Source organism: Polypterus senegalus, chromosome 8 (assembly GCF_016835505.1).
Source record: "Polypterus senegalus isolate Bchr_013 chromosome 8, ASM1683550v1, whole genome shotgun sequence".
Taxonomy (NCBI): Eukaryota; Metazoa; Chordata; class Cladistia; order Polypteriformes; family Polypteridae; genus Polypterus; species Polypterus senegalus.
Window position 1 is genome coordinate 160122580 of NC_053161.1, and position 17908 is coordinate 160140487.

At 41.5% G+C, this 17908-nt stretch overlaps 1 long non-coding RNA gene across 1 annotated transcript; it reads left to right on the top strand.

The window, feature by feature from the left end:
- Nucleotides 1-10516: 10516 nt before the first annotated feature.
- LOC120534438 lies at nt 10517-11354 on the top strand. Its single transcript, XR_005634747.1, has 3 exons — nt 10517-10605; nt 11093-11150; nt 11261-11354. It is a non-coding gene; the product is annotated as an uncharacterized LOC120534438 (long non-coding RNA).
- Nucleotides 11355-17908: the final 6554 nt, after the last annotated feature.

The window sequence follows — 17908 nt, forward strand, 5'->3', positions numbered from 1 at the left end:
TTTTTTAAAGAGAAACAGTAACATTACATTTAAAACACAGTAAAACAAGAACTTACCTGTCAAACACAACTTTGCACTAATAAACAAATTGTAGTAAAGAACATACATTGCCAGTTGAAGATTTGATGGAGGTCACTCAGAATTTTCCATGTTTTTGATAGAAATTGATACCTTTTTTCATCTAAATACAATTTAACAGATTTAAAGCCAAGGCATCACTAGTGTGTATAATGGTGATTATTTCTTGAAATGACTGATTTTTAATTTATTATTCACATATGGCTGCATTATTATTATTATTTATAATTAATGAATTAATTGATTAACTAATTAATTAATTAATTATTATGGGGCGGCACGGTGGCGCAGTGGGTTCGCTCCCCGTGTCCTCCCTGCGTGGAGTTTGCATGTTCTCCCCGTGTCTGCGTGGGTTTCCTCCGGGTGCTCCGGTTTCCTCCCACAGTCCAAAGACATGCCGGTTAGGTGCAGTGGCGATTCTAAATTGTCCCTAGTGTGTGCTTGGTGTGTGGGTGTGCCCTGCGGTGGGCTGGCGCCCTGCCCAGGGTTTGTTTCCTGCCTTGCGCCCTGTGTTGACTGGGATTGGCTCCAGCAGACCCCCGTGACCCTGTAGTTAGGATATAGTGGGTTGGATAATGGATGGATTATTATTATTATTATTATTATTATTATTATTATTATTATTTATTCACATATACTGCATCCTTTCCAGCAGCGATTCCTTCAGTGTTCTAAAGGTGAACTCTGTTCGCTTATCCTTAATTATTTATGTTTACATGCTAAATAGTAATTAGAGAAACCTTTCTAAGTGCATTAGCACCACTGAAATTAATGGATTAGTGTTCACTTGTGTTGCAAGATTCTATGCATTTCTAAACTTAAGTTCTGAGTTCAAAAATGGTCAAAACAAAACAGCTTTTTCAGGAAACATGTCAGTCTATTGGTGTTTTGCAGAAAGAAGGATATTCCATGTGACAGATTGCCAAGAAAATGAAGATTTCATACAGAGGTGTCTGCTATTATCTTGAGAGAAGAGGGCAAACTGGATCAGACCAGTACAGGTAAAGAAGGGGAAGACCCAGATGGACAACAGAAAAAGAGGATAAGGACATCAGCATCTGTAGTTTGAGAAACAACTGCCTTGTTGACCTCTTTTTTTAAATACACACCAAGTACAAGCCCTCTGAAGCAGTGAAAAGATGATTCTGGGGTGCTGGCTTTAGAAGTAAACTGTAAAACAAAAAGCCAAGTGTGAAACTGGAAAATACAAAAGAATTGTTTAAAATAGGCAAAAGAACACAGACTTTGGTCAGAAGATGACTGGAAAAGCATATTATGCACAGCATCACAGAGTCATCTTTTCTGGGTTGCAGATAACACTGATGTTTGGTGTGTAATGTTCTGCTTTTCAAAAATTTTCTGTTTTACTATCGAGAGGTTTACTTGCCTTGGCAGTGACATTCATGTCTCTGGTGACTCTTCCTATGAAGTCAGTAGACGGATTGGGAGAGCATGGGGGGTCATGAGGTCACTGGAAAGGGGTGTGTGGCGCTCCCGGTATCTATGCAAAAGGACGAAGGTCCAAGTCTTTAGTCCTAGTGCTTCCTGTCTTGCTATATGGTTGTGAGACATGGGCACTCTCCAGTGACCTGAGATGAAGACTGGACTCCTTTAGTACTATGTCTCTTCAGAGAATCTTTGAGTACCACTGGTTTGACTTTGTGTCGAGTGAGAAGTTGCTCATGGAGTCCTGAATGAGGCACATTACCTGCATTGGGAGGGAGCGTCAGTTACGGCACTATGGCACGATTCCTCGAGGGGAGATGGAACTCGTAGGATCATTATTGTTGGGGACTTGAGTGGCTGGACCAGGCCAAGGGGTTGCCCACATAACACCTGGCTTCGGCAGATAGAGGGTCATTTCCGGAGGGTGGGACTGGACTGTGTGGCTGCCTGGGGGGCTGCTAACTGGGATCCTGAGCTGTTTTGTTGTGTGGTGGGTGCGGCAACACACTGTACCAGTGCATGCTCTACAACTTGACTTGACTTACTACTGAAAGAGTCTGCATTTATTTCTACAACTTCAAGAATTAAAGATTGCTTAGAAATGTATCGTATATTAATTTCATTTATGCACCTATGTGACAATATGCATGTGTATATACAGACATATATTCAGTATGTGTGGAGTGACCAGCATGTAAATGAAGATGTTTTCAGATCTTGAATGTATCCATCCAGTTTCTCTCAGGGTCTTATTATTTTGGCCAGAATAGTACCCTTGGCCCTTTAATAATTCTTCAATTTTTGCCAGAAGCAGGATGTCCATGTCTAAGAGCTCCTTTCCTTCAGGTGCTCATGCCGTCTTAGACACTTATACATCCATCCATCCATCCATCCTCTTCCGCTTATCCGAGGTCGGGTCGCGGGGGCAGCAGCTTAAGCAGAGAGGCCCAGACTTCCCTCTCCCCGGCCACTTCTTCCAGCTCTTCCGGGAGAACCCCAAGGCGTTCCCAGGCCAGCCGGAGACATAGTCCCTCCAGCGTGTCCTGGGTCTTCCCCGGGGCCTCCTCCCGGTTGGACGTGCCCGGAACACCTCACCAGGGAGGCGTCCAGGAGGCATCCTGATCAGATGCCCGAGCCACCTCATCTGACTCCTCTCGATACGGAGGAGCAGCAGCTCTACTCTGAACCCCTCCCGGATAACTGAGCTTCTCACCCTATCTTTAAGGGAAAGCCCAGACACCCTGCGGCGGAAACTCATTTCAGCCGCTTGTATTCGCGATCTCGTTCTTTCGGTCACTACCCATAGCTCATGACCATAGGTGAGGGTAGGAGCGTAGATCGACTGGTAAATTGAGAGCTTTGCCTTACGGCTCAGCTCCTTTTTCACCACGACAGACCGATGCAGAGCCCGCATCACTGCGGATGCCGCACCGATCCGCCTGTCGATCTCACGCTCCATTCTTCCCTCACTCGTGAACAAGACCCCGAGATACTTGAACTCCTCCACTTGGGGCAGGATCTCTCCCCCAACCCTGAGAGGGCACTCCACCCTTTTCCGGCTGAGGACCATGCTCTCGGATTTGGAGGTGCTGATTCTCATCCCAGCCGCTTCACACTCAGCTGCGAACCGATCCAGAGAGCTGAAGATCACGGCCTGATGAAGCAAACAGGACAACATCATCTGCAAAAGCAGTGACCCAATCCTGAGTCCACCAAACCGGACCCCTTCAACACCCTGGCTGCGCCTAGAAATTCTGTCCATAAAAGTTATGAACAGAATGGTGACAAAGGGCAGCCCTGGCGGAGTCCAACTCTCACTGGAAGCGGGCTCGACTTACTGCGGCAATGCGGACCAAGCTCTGACACGGTTGTACAGAGACCGAACAGCTCTTATCAGGGGTCCGGTACCCCATACTCCCGAGCACCCCCACAGGATTCCCGAGGGACACGGTCGAATGCCTTTTCCAAGTCCACAAAACACATGTAGACCGGTCGGGCAAACTCCCATGCACCCTCCAGGACTCTGCTAAGGGTGAAGAGCTGGTCCACTGTTCGCGACCAGGACGAAAACCACACTGTTCCTCCTGAATCCGAGGTTCACTATCCGACGGACCCTCCTCTCCAGAACCCCGAATAGACTTTTCCAGGGAGGCTGAGGAGTGTGATCCCTCTATAGTTGGAACACACCCTCCGGTCCCCTTTTAAAGAGGGGACCACCACCCGGTCTGCCAATCCAGAGGCACTGTCCCGATGTCCATGCGATGTTGCAGAGGCGTGTCAACCAAGACAGTCCTACAACATCCAGAGCCTTAAGGAACTCGCGTATCTCATCCACCCGGGGCCCTGCCACCAAGGAGTTTTTGACCACCTCGGTGACTTCAGTCCCAGAGATGGGAGAGCCCACCTCAGAGTCCCCAGGCTCTGCTTCCTCATTGGAAGGCATGTTAGTGGGATTGAGGAGGTCTTGAAGTACTCCTCCCACCGACCACAACGCCCAGTGAGGTCAGCAGCGCACCATCCCCACCATATACGGTGTTGACACTGCACTGCTTCCCCTCCTGAGACGCGGACGGTGGACCAGAATCTCCTCGAAGCCGTCCAAAGTCGTTCTCCATGGCCTCTCCAAACTCCTCCCATGCCCGAAGTTTTGCCTCAGCAACAACGAAGCCGCGTTCGCTTGGCCTGCGGTACCTATCAGCTGCCTCCAGAGACCCACAGGACAAAAAGTCCTATAGGACTCCTTCTTCAGCTTGACGGCATCCCTCACGCCGGTGTCCACCAACGGGTTGGGGATTGCCGCCACGACAGGCACCGACCACCTTGCGGCCACAGCTCCGGTCAGCCGCCTCAACAATAGAGGCACGGAACATGGCCCATTGGACTCAATGTCCCCACCTCCCTCGGGGCGTGGTTGAAGTTCTGCGGAGGTGGGAGTTGAAGCTACTTCTGACAGGGGACTCTGCCAGCCGTTCCCAGCAGACCCTCACAACACGTTTGGGCCTACCAGGTCTGACCGGCATCTTCCCCACCATGAAGCCAACTCACCACCAGGTGGTGATCAGTTGACAGCTCCGCCCCTCTCTTCACCCGAGTGTCCAAGACATATGGCGCAAGTCCGGCGACACACCACAAAGTCGATCATCGACCTGAGGCCTAGGGTGTCCTGGTGCCAAGTGCACATATGAACACCCTTATGCTTGAACATGGTGTTCGTTATGGACAATCCGTGGCGAGCACAGAAGTCCAATAACAAAACACCGCTCGGGTTTAGATCGGGGGGGCCATTCCTCCCAATCACGCCCTTCCAGGTCTCACTGTCATTGCCCACGTGAGCATTGAAGTCTCCCAGCAAAACGAGGGAATCCCAGAAGGTATGCCCTCTAGCAACCCTCCAGAGACTCCAAAAGGGTGGATACTCCAAACTGCTGTTGGTGCATACGCACAAACAACAGTCAGGACCCTTCCCCACCCGGCGGAGGGAGGCCACCCTCGTCCACGGGGTAAACCCCAATGCACAGGCTCCAGTGGGGGCAATAAGTATGCCCACACCTGCTCGGCGCCTCTCACTTGGGGCAACTCCAGAGTGGTAGAGAGTCCAGCCCCTCTCAAGGAGATTGGTTCCAGAGTCCAAGCTGTGCGTCGAGGTGAGTCCGACTATATCTAGCGGAACCTCTTGACCTCGCGCACTAGCTCAGGCTCCTTCCCCTTCAGAGAGGTGACATTCCACATCCCAAGAGCCAGTTTCTGTAGCCGAGGATCAGACCGCCAAGGTCCCGCCTCGCCACCACCCAACTCACACTGCACCCAACCTCCTTGGCCCCTCCCATAGGTGGTGAGCCCATGGGGCCCTCCTCCCCATGGGCTCACTTATACACCTCCTTGGTATTTTAAACTAAATATCCTTTCTGAAATATCTTGTTTTGCTGACATACTGACTGAAATCAAGACAAATGTCAGAATTTTAAATACAATTATGAAATCAATAAAGGGCAGCATGGTGGCGCAGTGGTAGCGCTGCTGCCTTGCCGTAAAGAGACCTGGGTTCGCTTCCTGGGTCCTCCCTGCGTGGAGTTTGCATGTTCTCCCCGTGTCTGCTTGGGTTTCCTCCTGGCGCTCCGGTTTCCTCCCACAGTCCAAAGACATGCAGGTTAGGTGGATTGGTGATTCTAAATTGGCCCTAGTGTGTGTCCTGTGGTTGGTTGGCACCCTGTCCAGAATTGGTTCCTGCCTTGTGCCCTGTGTTGACTGGGATTGGCTCCAGCAGACCCCTGTGATCGGATTCAGCGGGTTGGAAAATGGATGGATGGATGGAAACCAATAAAATAGTGGATCATTTTAGGAAAAAAAACATTATTATGAAAGAAATTGTGGTTTACTCTTTAAAATGTATTGTGATGTCATGCTGTTTAATTAAAGGGTGCTATAAATAAATAATAAATAAACAATTCATTTGATACTAAATCAAATGCTACAATATCACAGAGGGGCACCCAGTTGTTTGCTGTCAGTATCTGCGGTCACGTCAAGCCATTTCTTCAGGATTCTCTTCTCCTGTCTGTGTGATTCCAGTGATGAACTGAGCGGCCCTCTCAGATCACTGCAGGGTCTCAAAGTCCACCAGATGAGCACCAGTAGGCAAGGAGGTCTGCCAGAATGTTAAGTGCTTTAAATGGTGCCAGTCTTATGTGACAATGACTTGTCTAGAACAAACAAGCCTTTAGCTGAAATTCAATCAATCAATCAGTCAATCAATTATTTATTTATAAAGCACCTTCAAACAACAGAGTTGAGGCCAAAGTGTTGTACAAGGAGAATAACCAATAAATATAAAAAATAATGACAAAAACAAATACAAAAATTAAAAGGTCACAAGTGAAGACAAGCAACACTCAATGTGAATTAAAAGCCAGACAGTAAAAATGAATTTGGAGATGAGATTTAAAAATCAATAATGATGGAGCCATTTAAATATTTAAAGGTAACTCATTCTGTAATTTTGCAGCCAGGACAGAAAATGCCAGTCACCTCTCCGTTTTTGTTCTGTCAGCGGACCTCAGTAACCTAGCAGGAATGTAGGGGCTAATCAGGTCACATAAATAGCCCAGGGCCAGACCTTTTAAAATTCAAAGGTAATTGTAAGAATCTTAAAATGAATCCTATACTTTAATAGGAACCCAGTGTAATGCCTTAAGTATTGGGGTAGTATTTTTTTAGACACAGTTAAAAGACGGGCAGTGACATTCTGAACCAACTGGAGGCAGGAAGGAGAAGCCTGACTAACCCCAAAATAATGGGCATTACAATAGTCGAGGCGTGATGAAACAAAAGCATGTGTGACTTTCTCAAAAATCCTCAAAAGAAATTAAAGCCTTTACCTAGGATAGGAGTCTCAGCTGGAAGAAAAGTAGACTTAATAACCAAACTAATGTGGCCTTCCATTTTAAAATCCCCATCCATGATTACTCTTAAGTTCTTAACAGACATCTTCACAGAAGGTTCCAATGGGCCAAGAAATGAATTGTATTTCTTATATTTTTATAAAATGCTAAACTCACAAAACTACAGACCTACATGACCAGTGCACTCAGATTTTGCTTTTGTATTATTATCCATCCATCGTCCAACCTGCTGAATCCGAACACAGGGGTCTGCTGGAGCCAATCCCAGCCAACACAGGGCACAAGACAGGAACCAATCCCGGGCAGGGTGCCAACCCACCGCAGGACACACACGAGCACACCAAGCCCAATTTAGAATCGCCAATCCACCTAACCTGCATGTCTTTGGACTGTGGGAGGAAACCCACGCAGACACAGGGAGAACGTGGAAACTTCACGCAGGGAGGACCCGGGAAGCGAACCCAGGTCTCCTAACTGTGAGGCAGCAGCGCTACCGCTGCACCACCGTGACGCCCTGTATTATTATTATTATTGTATTATTATTATTATTATTATTATTATTAATTAAAATAATAAGAATATGCTTTTCTTATATAACTCTTTCCTCCACCTCAATCTGCTTAATGCAACAAACTGATGGGTCTCCTCTTCGTTTGTTCTTGTCTTCCTTTAAATTTCATTAAAAAGCTTTGGAACTGCAGCATGGAATCAATGAAAGTGATGACAATAAACCAATAATTTGATTCTGTTTGTGTTTAAAATGCTGCTTTGTAAAATAAAAGTTGCCCACTTACCCCTGAGTTAGAATTGGCCGAGAATCCTCCCATAGAAAATGTGCAAGGACCTCTGAAACTCCGTTCATTTATGCTGTGCTCTTTTTTCATTAACCTTCATCGGAGGTCCAGTGTTGACCCCCACAGGTCATTGATTTGCTTTACTAAATGACTAATATTTACATTGCCAGGAAAGCTCAGACAAACAGCAAACACATTTTCTAGGACTGAGCCAAGGAAAAAGCCCAGTAAAAAAAGCAAAAAAGCAACTCAATGAAATAAATTGTTCTTCTGAGTATTTATAATAAAATAAACAAATGTAAATAAAGAACTTTGAATTTAAAGATGTTAAAATTACATAGCCTTGCATGTTTACTTTATAAGTTCACACCATACCCAGTACCCACTGACTTTAAAGAGGTGAGTTACGATTCTTCCAGTTGACCAAAATAAGTCTACGTGCCAATAGTGAAGTAAAGGCAATTCCAGTTTTGTTTGTTCTTCTCCACTTTAAGACCCTCTGTGATCCCACCAATCACAGCTGTTAGTGGGTTAGGAGGGATTGTGACACCAAGGCTGTCTGAAAGGCATTTAAAGATTTTGGTCCAGAATGATATTAATTTGGTGTAGGCCCAAAACATGTGACCCAGTGAGGCTGGAAGCAAGCTGGATCTTGCCTTGGAAACATTTTTGGACAGTTTTAAACGAGAGAGATGTGCTCAATAGATGATTTTAAGTTGAATGTTTGTATGCTTTGCACATTTTGAGCTAGAGTGGATTCTTTGTATTGCTGCATTCCACTCCTTTTTCGAAATGTGTTTAACAAAGTTTCTAATTTGGAAGTAGTAAAAGAAATGTGTTGCTGGAAGGTTAAATGTGGAGTGTAATTGTTCCTAGGATGCAAAGACGTGATTTAATCATGAATGTTTTCCAGGCATTAAAAACTGCATACGTTTGAGAGGATGGAAAAAGGTGGTTATCGTGTAGAGATATGCCACAGATAAAAGCTTCTCTGTTTTGAAGTACTTCCTACATTGGTTCCATATTCTGAGTGAATGAAGCACAATTGGGTTGTCAGTATATTGGTGATAACTTTTATTTATTGAGGTACAAAGCAAGGAATATAAAGAAGTGCTGCAGGGTTTTATTTCTATTGTGCACCAGGCCTGTGTATGTTTGTCTATTTGTTTCCATGTCCAGGTTTTTATAGCTTGTATATTTGCTGCCCAGTAATAGAACTGAAGTTAGGTAGAGCCAGGCCACCTTCTGCCTTAGGGTAGGGTTGCTCATTGGATATGTAGATGTTTTGAGTTCCAAATGAATGAGGTTGTGATTGAATCTAACTTCTTAAAAATGATTAATTGATGTACAAAGGAATACTTTGAAATAGAAATTGAAGCTTTGGAAGGATATTCATCTTGACAGTGTTAATTCTTTCAGCTAAAGTGAGATGAAGGATGGTCCATCTAAGCAAGTCTTGCTTAAGTTTTTCCAAGCAGACAGCGAAATTTACTTGATAAAGAGCTTTATGTTTACTTGTTATATTTACACCTAGGTATTTAATCTGATCTGCGATGATAAAAGAGAAGGTGCCCAATCTAATATTGTATGCTTGAGAATTCACTGGAAAGAGCACACTTTTATTAAATTCTGAGACCTGAAAATTTTTGAAATTCTGTTAGTGCTGTTAGGACTGCAGGCGCAGTATTTTGTGGGTCTGATATATACAGTACCATATCATCTGCATACAGAGAAATGTTCTGTTCAAGTCCTTCTCTGATAATCCTCTTTAACTCAATAGCATTTTGACAGTGAACTGCCAGTGGCTCAATGGTGATTGCAAAAAGTAGTGGTGACAGGGGGCATCCATGTCTAGTACCACGTTCTAGTTTGAAGTAGTCGAATTAACGTTGTTAATACAAACTGAAGCTTCTGAACTGGCATACAGCTGTATAATCCATGCACATATGTTTAGGCCAACCCAAATTTTTCCAATGTCATGAAAAGGTAGTTCCTTTCAACCTTTGAGCCCTTTAGCTGTCTCCCATGCGCACTTGTGTGACACCACATAGTTGATCTAATTATTATGTACAGAGTTGGGATTTAAAATTTGAATATTACTCTACTAAATTAAGTTATTTCTGACCACTATTCAAATAGGTTTTATTTAGTTATGCCCTAACTAGTACAATCATATATTAAAATAAGGACAATGCAACATCCAGATTGTAACTCTTCATCAAAATGTGTGTGTATTTGGAGAAACTCCAGCAAACAATTTAAATCACCTGACATCTAATCATAATATGACTTAGAAAGAGGCTTTGAACACAGTAGCTCACATTAAAACAAAGGTGATCATCAAACATTGTGGGCTAACTTCTCTACCAAGCAATAATAACATAGCAGACACCTTTGTGGTGTATTTAGAATAAGACTTGGCCATCTCTCTTATAATAAATATAACAGATGAATCTGGGGCCTTAGATTAGATTCAATCAATAAGTATGATATGAATCGAGAGAACTGGATTGATTAGAGCAAGTTATTGGAAAGATGAAAGAATCACTACTGGAAGAATATAAAGTGAGGGAATGAAAGCCTTCATAGAGTTCTAAAGTTTTCTATCAGTCCGAGTCCTAATTTTGGTGAAACACATCCCAGATCAATGTGAAAACATGTTAATAATAAAAAACCTTCCATGGTCAGTTAAATATTTGACTAAATTCAGGGTTTAATAAATAGTGATGGCAGGTCTGAAGTTCATGATGTATTTTCTTTAAATCTGTGTCCTGGGAAGCAGGTGGAGAAATGGACCATTCAGACTGCAGCAGGCTAACATTATTTAGAAGAGAGTAGACAATGGGGGATGCGTGAAAAAAAGTAACCAGCTGCTGCAATAAACAACAGTAAGTTATTATTAGTTTATTATTAATATTTCTGAATATCAGTATTTGATCTATTAGTTAAACTTTCACTTTGACAGTTCATATTTACATCTTTATAAATGTATTGTATTGCAGAGAGACCTTTGTTCCCACATTACAGTCCTTGATTTGTCAGATGTCTGTGTTTTTAATTTGTTGCTTAATAAGAAAACACTAAACGGTTTTCCCTGGATTTTGTACATTAAATTTGATTTTAATAATACCCTTCTTCAGTAATATCTTAACCTGGCATACTGAGAACACCTTTCCAGTTTGCTAATATCCCCTTAGTGACATAAAGTAGCACGCTGGAGGCATTGAGTGAAAACATGCCAGAGGTCCACATTAAAATTTTAAGTTCTTAGGCAGTGCTGAAGCAGTTTGGGACACTTACAAAATATTCTTAAATGGAGATATAGAATCACTGTTTATTAATAAATTACTGTTCACTGCATACATTTTTTTGTAGAGTTACATTCAGTTTTGCATTCCTGGCCAGAACACAGCCCTTCAACAGGTAAACACAGGTAATTATGAATAGAATATAGTAAAGAAAAAAAATAAGGTATTCACAAAATGATGATTTCATTTATTATAAATGCTACACCTAAATTTCACATTTTTACACAAATTACAGCGGTCGCCTGAAAGGATCCATCATGTCGTGGAATGTGTTGATAATTGGGCTGATTTGGATACTAATAGCAGGGGGCTCTCCACCGCCAGGTAAAAATCCAGATGATCCTCGCAGAAGCAGCCCTGAAGGTCAGTTTGATTTTTAATTTTTTTTCTGTTTGCATGTAAATGTACACACTTATCAAACTGTTAAATGACATATTCCAGAGAGGAAAAAAAATCTTCTAAAAGCTAAACAGTTGTTAGAAGTACAAAGAAACTGATATCATCAAATTTCTGCTGTCCCTGGACCATTTGCCTTTAGCTTTAAACATCTTAAAGTATTAAATGCATGAGAAAAGCATACAAAATCCACAATTTCAAGAAAAAAAATAGTTTATGCTGAGAAGAAATAACTCTACCTTTCTTTAACTTTATAAGGTAAGTGTTATCAACTTCAGGTCAAGTGTAACCTGGGCCAGGTACGAGCTAATGTTGCTGCAGCGTGTACCCACCACAGTAAGGTGCCATAGGCATGAAAGAAACAGGCAGCAGGTAGGAATCTCTGACCATACTTACTTGTTTTTATTATTATTGTCATTTACTCAGAGGTATCTAACTACTTCAACGTCAGCATAATGATCAGTTCAAACAATGGTACATATCAAATTCCTCTTGTTAAACAATGGTATTGTCACTACCTATGTGCTGATTGGAAACCAACATCCCCAGAACTTGTCAATTTTCAAAGGAAGAAATTACAAACATGTTCTAATAACGCGCACACGTACCGGTCCCGGGACATAACAGCGTTTTAAAAACGTTACAGTAATGTGTGCATGCCCATCTGCCATGCATCTCGACATACTACCCATCAAATGAAACTTCAAAGTCTCGTCTTTCCGATGATATAAACCATTTTGACACACAGCAACCACAGCACTGACACTAAAGCCTTTTATACAGAGAAGTACATACTTTTAAGAGTTGACTTTCCCTACCTTTGAAGACCCCCTGCAAGTCAAACATCAATATTTCCGAGCAGTATTGATCTCATTCTGTCCGTAAGGCTCCAGCGAATATAATCCAGTAAAACGATTAGGTCAAAAACACACGATATATCCTCAAAGGGACAAAAACTCCAGAAAACGTTTCATAACTTGAGACTAGCTATGTCATTTTTTTTCATTTCTATTGATCATATCAGACGTAATTTGTTTCTGTCGGCGATAACCATGCTACAGCATGTTACACTGAAGTGTTAGCTTCTGATTGACACCTAAGTTGGCCAATTACGACGGGTCTGGGGTTGACTGGCACCTTGTATAGCCAACGAGTGTCACAGACAGCTGAACGATGACGTACAACTCCAAACCCTGGTAGAATCTACCAGTTTGATTGGACACTGTGACTGACAGTCAAAACTTACAGCCAATGAGCAGCCGAGCACGTAGATATGTAACTTGCCATACTAACTTGTAAACAAAACGATCGGAGCTGCGCGAAGGTGGCATTTGTGCCAGTCTGCAGACTTGGTGCGTGGTTGTTTATTGTGATTTCGCCAAGTTTTTTCGCATTTTAAATATGAATAAATGTACAGATAAATGTAAATACACTCTCGATTAAAAGTATTAGAGGCATGTACGCGGCGTGAAAGTAATCAATCGGCCCAGGAGACGTCTAATGGCAGAGAGCGACATGTGCCACGCCCTTTTGCTTTCTGCCGGCTAGGGATTACTGCCATCAGTGGCACATGGAAAAACGCTGAGCTGTGTTCTAACAGTTTGTAAAAGAAATGTATATAGTTTGTGTGCATTTTATAAAAAAAAAAAGTAAAAAATAAAATATATATATATATTTTTGGCCCATAAGACTTGTATTGACTATTTTTACATAGAAATGTGTATTTTTTATTGTTTTTATTATTTTATAACTAATAGAGTGACACTGTGTGTAGATATAGATTCCTTTAGGTGTAAGCTTTCAGTAGAGCCCTCATTGATATCTGTGGGTTGAAGCATTCAAAAGTTATTACACTTTTTCCATACGTTCCAAAATGTGGATAATGGTCCCTCTAAAAAGCACCTGGGCATGCCCACATAAAACTGGTGTAAAAATGTCATTTTTACAGGTATTCTTTTCAAATTTGAAATGTGAGTAGTCAACAAGTTATTCTGTTGGTACATAGTGTGTTTCTGTCCTCACCTACCTACTGCAGCTTTATTTTCCTTTATTTTCACAAAAAAACTTAGGCGAGAACAAAAAAATTTGTTTTTTCGTTTTTTTGTGAGTTCTAATGTGCATAACTTTTGATCAGTCACACCTACAGTGATTCTGACTACTAAGGGTGAAACTAGAGAATGTTACCTTTACAAAGAGACCAAACATGTGTTTATACTCCAGATAGTTCAATAACAGCAATGATTCTAATTTGGAGAGGTCGAATTACAAGCGATTTAGCAAAAATGACCCCGCTTGATAAGGGGTTAAGGAAGCAGGCAGTTCTCGATATCGAAATTATACTTAATCCAAAAAAAAACACTAGCTTTAGTGTAGTGGCAATTGATGTAAAGCCAGCTTTCTGGAAGTTAAAAAAATGTAACTTTCTAAAATGCACCTTCAAGTGCAGCATGAGCTGCTTCTTTATGCTTTCGATTTTTTCATTTTTGTGCTCCTGAATGGTGTGGATTTGAAACCCTCATTAACAGAAAATTATGAGATCATTTGACTATCAACAACATTAATTTCATAATTCACAAAACAGCAATAACCCAAACAGAGCTCTGCTCCATTGAGGAGGTTGTCACTTTGCATTATACTTTAGTGATGTCACATGGTGTGCTCTGTTACACGATACAGTTATGGTTAGAGTTGCGGGTGGAGTTATCTGGTTCAAGTCAAATAAACCAAGTTACAAAAATGTTGGATTCAATTGGCTGTCCAGCAGAGAGAGCTCTTGAATCACAAAGGTCTGTGAACCGACATTGGTCATCTGGTCACAAACCCACACCGAGTGCGTGATCTGCATATAGAAAGAAATGGCTCCTCTCTCCAGTAAGCACACAGATGCTATAACAGAACTAACAAAATGAATGAAAGCAAGAATGGGTGTTATTAATTTAAAAGTCTTTGAATGTTATTTTAATGTTAATTACTCTTTATCATGTTATTAATACTGTTTACCATTTTTTACATGATGCTGTTTTATCATGGTTGTGTCCAAATTATTTTGATAACAATATGCTTGCTATACATGTGAACATTGTCACGCTGTGAGTGTATAAAGATGGTAACACACTGCATTGGTATCTTCACAAACAATCAGCAGATAATACCCACACCAAAGAGCCTCTTTGTCTGGACACTGTTCAAGGATTGGATGTAGAAAGTACACAGAGGGACTACATAAGAAAGGGCAGAGCAGACTCTTTTTTTCCTTAGGAGACTGCATCTGTTAATGTGGGAAGTGACTTCCTCCACATCTTCAACAAATCTGTTATGGTCAGTGCGATTTTCTATGCTGTGGTGGACTTGAAACATCACTTTAAAAGAGGCCCGCCAGATCAACAAGATAATTAAAACAGTAGGGTTAGTTATGGGACCCACACTGGATCCTCTGGAGAGAGTAGAAGAGAAGAGAAGTAAAAACGATTATGCGATTATGAACAACGCTGCACATGGTTTCTCTGACACCCCAACACTGAGGACTTTCAGCCAACGAATCACTCAGTAGAAGTGTGTCAAGAAACATTATGGGGGCTCCTTTACACCAACAGTGATATCTCTGCTTAATACCTCATTGTGCCTAAAACTGCCAAGTCAGAAGTTTTCTATCTTTTGAATTTTCTTGCTTTATAGTCATTCCGATGTGTGTTCAGATGAAAGTATGTGTGTATTATTTATTTACTTATCTATTTATGTGTTTTTTTATTTAAAGAGCTTCTGTAAAAAGCCAAATTTCCCCCAGGGTACAAATATACACTGTAGGTCGTTTGTTTGTTCGTTCATTCGTTCGTTCGTTCGTTCGTTCGTTCGATCTATCTATCTATCTATCTATCTATCTATCTATCTATCTATCTATCTATTATATAGTGATATTATATAGTATCTATTACTCCCCTCTGCTAGAAAAATTAAACTGTCATTTTTCAGAACAGCAATAGAATGGCATAAATAAATTATGAATTAAGTATTAATGAAATATTTTGCTAAATTATTTTCACATAACTTTTTTTCTGCTTTACTTATAAATATATTTGTAATCCTGACGTGATAGACCTTTATGTTTCAGTTTCATTATAGCATAACATTAATTTTTAAATATGTTTGTTTAATATCTTCTTGCAGTGCTACTTTTCTTTCCACCACTTTAGTTTTGTCATTGCTACAACATGATGGTGCAAAAGGCACTATATAATAGATAGATAGATAGATAGATAGATAGATAGATAGATAGATAGATAGATAGATAGATAGATAGATAGATAGATAGATAGATAGATTTGCCCTTTCACATTCAATGCCAGCAGACTGTTAACATTTGTGCTCTGAAAAGATCACATGGCACTCCTGTTACCGTGTGTCCTGTGTTTTTCTAGTTAGTTTTACTTTTACTGCTCTTCATTGTAAACATTTTTGTTTCTTTAGGTCCTCCTTCTAAATTCAGGGAGTTTGTAGACAAAAGCAATGAAGCTGAAAAGCTCATTGCAAGTGCAAGAAGGTAAGGATTGAATTCAAATTGTTCTAAAAAGGAGTCTTAAATAGTGTGTAGTTAGAGTGTGTGTTAAAGCCAATTCAAATCAAAGTAATTTATTCTTGTTGAGTATGTCCTAGCTCATAATGAAATCTATATATTTAAAAATTCAAAGTTAGCTGACTGACTGACTACCTCATTTATAAATACACTGTTTCTCGTTTAATTTAAAAACTGAAATTTTTTGAAGAATTGTACATCTAAGGCAGTATTTGTCCATATTTATCATATATATATATATATATAGAAGCATTTACTCCAACAGAAAAGCTAAAGATCCCAAAATCTTTAATAATACTGATTTGATAGAAATTTGGTGACATTAAAGAAAAAAAAATAGCTGAGACAGGGCTTGCTGGTTTATGCAAATGAAGGCTGCCAGCAGAAGCAATGGGTGGGGTACACGTAGAGCTACCTGGCCAATCGGGTGGAGGGAAGAGTGGGGCTCTACTGGACAAGAAAAAGAGACAGGAACACGTTTGGCATATACTGTAGATGAGCTGTGAAGTGGCAGGAAGAAAGGTCAGTGAAGTACAAGGTTGATGTGGTTAGCAAACCCACTATAAAGCTCGAATGTGAGTGCCAGGTGCTGTGGCTGTTAGCTTAGGTGTTGCGATTTACTAGAAATAAAACAGGAGGAGCAGAGAAGTAGAAGAGGAAGTGACATCCATGGTTGTGTCATTGGGTCCAGGATGGCATCACTTGGTCATTCTAAATGCTAGCACAGCTCAATTAAGGGGTCTCCCATGGCCAGACTAGAGACATGGTGAATAATGTGCATGGTTCACTATATTTTTTCTTTTCACCTGTTCTTGCCTGTGAGATTCTTACATCTCTCCTGCTTTGTGCTTCATAAAACAGCCATGCCACATATACTTTAGAACAGGGAATTCCCCTGAAGCAAAGCATGTTTAGGCCCATACAGTACTTACTGTAGATGGCAGACCAGCTAGGAAAAGGTTGGCTTACTGCTGGAAGAGGTGTTTAAGAGGCCAACAGGGAGCGCTTACCCTGAGGTCTGTGAGTATACCCAAAGCCCCAGTGTAGGGACGGGAACACCGAGTTGTAAAAATGACACAGTCTTTTGGACTGTGCTTAAAAAAGATCCATGGGTCTCCTTTGTAAAAAGTAGGGTGTATCCTAATGTCCACGCTAAATTGGCCACCATAGTCTGACCATTCTGGCCCCCACTCACCCCCCCGTCTCTAATTGACTATCTCTTCCACACTGTCACCATTTAATAACTAACGTGTGGTGAGCATAGTGACACAAAAATGGCTGCCGTATATTATCCAGGTGCATGCTGCATGGTGCCGGTGGTTGAAATGGGTCCCCCCTTTCCATGTAAAAGCACTTTGAGTAATGAGAAAACCACTATATAAATGTGGAAGATTATTAATATTGTTTTAAAAAGTACTTCCATTGATTGTCTACACTAGCGACTTGTGTGTTCAAACCCAGACTCACCCATCTGACTGTCAAACAAAGAAGTGTGTTTCGTCGCTCTATAGAACACGTTTCCACTCCTTCACAGTACAGTGGCGGTGTGTTTTATATCACTCCATCTGACACTTGGCATTGGACTTGGTGAAGTGTGGCTTGCATGCAGCTGCTCTGCCATGGAAACCCATTCCATGAAGCTCCTGCCACACAGTTTATGCCAGTGGAAGTTTGGAACTCTTCAGCTTTGGAATCAGCAGAGAGTTGCTGACTTTTATGCACCATAAACTTAGCAGTTGTTGACCCCACTCTTTGAGTTTACATGGTCTTCCGCATGGCTAGCTGCTTGATTTTATTCACCTGTGGCATTGGGTCTGAATTCAATAATTAAGAAGTGTGTCCCAATACTTTTGTACATTTAATGTAAATACAGTATCAGAGCCCATTTTGCTCACAACTCTCCACAAAACTTTCCAG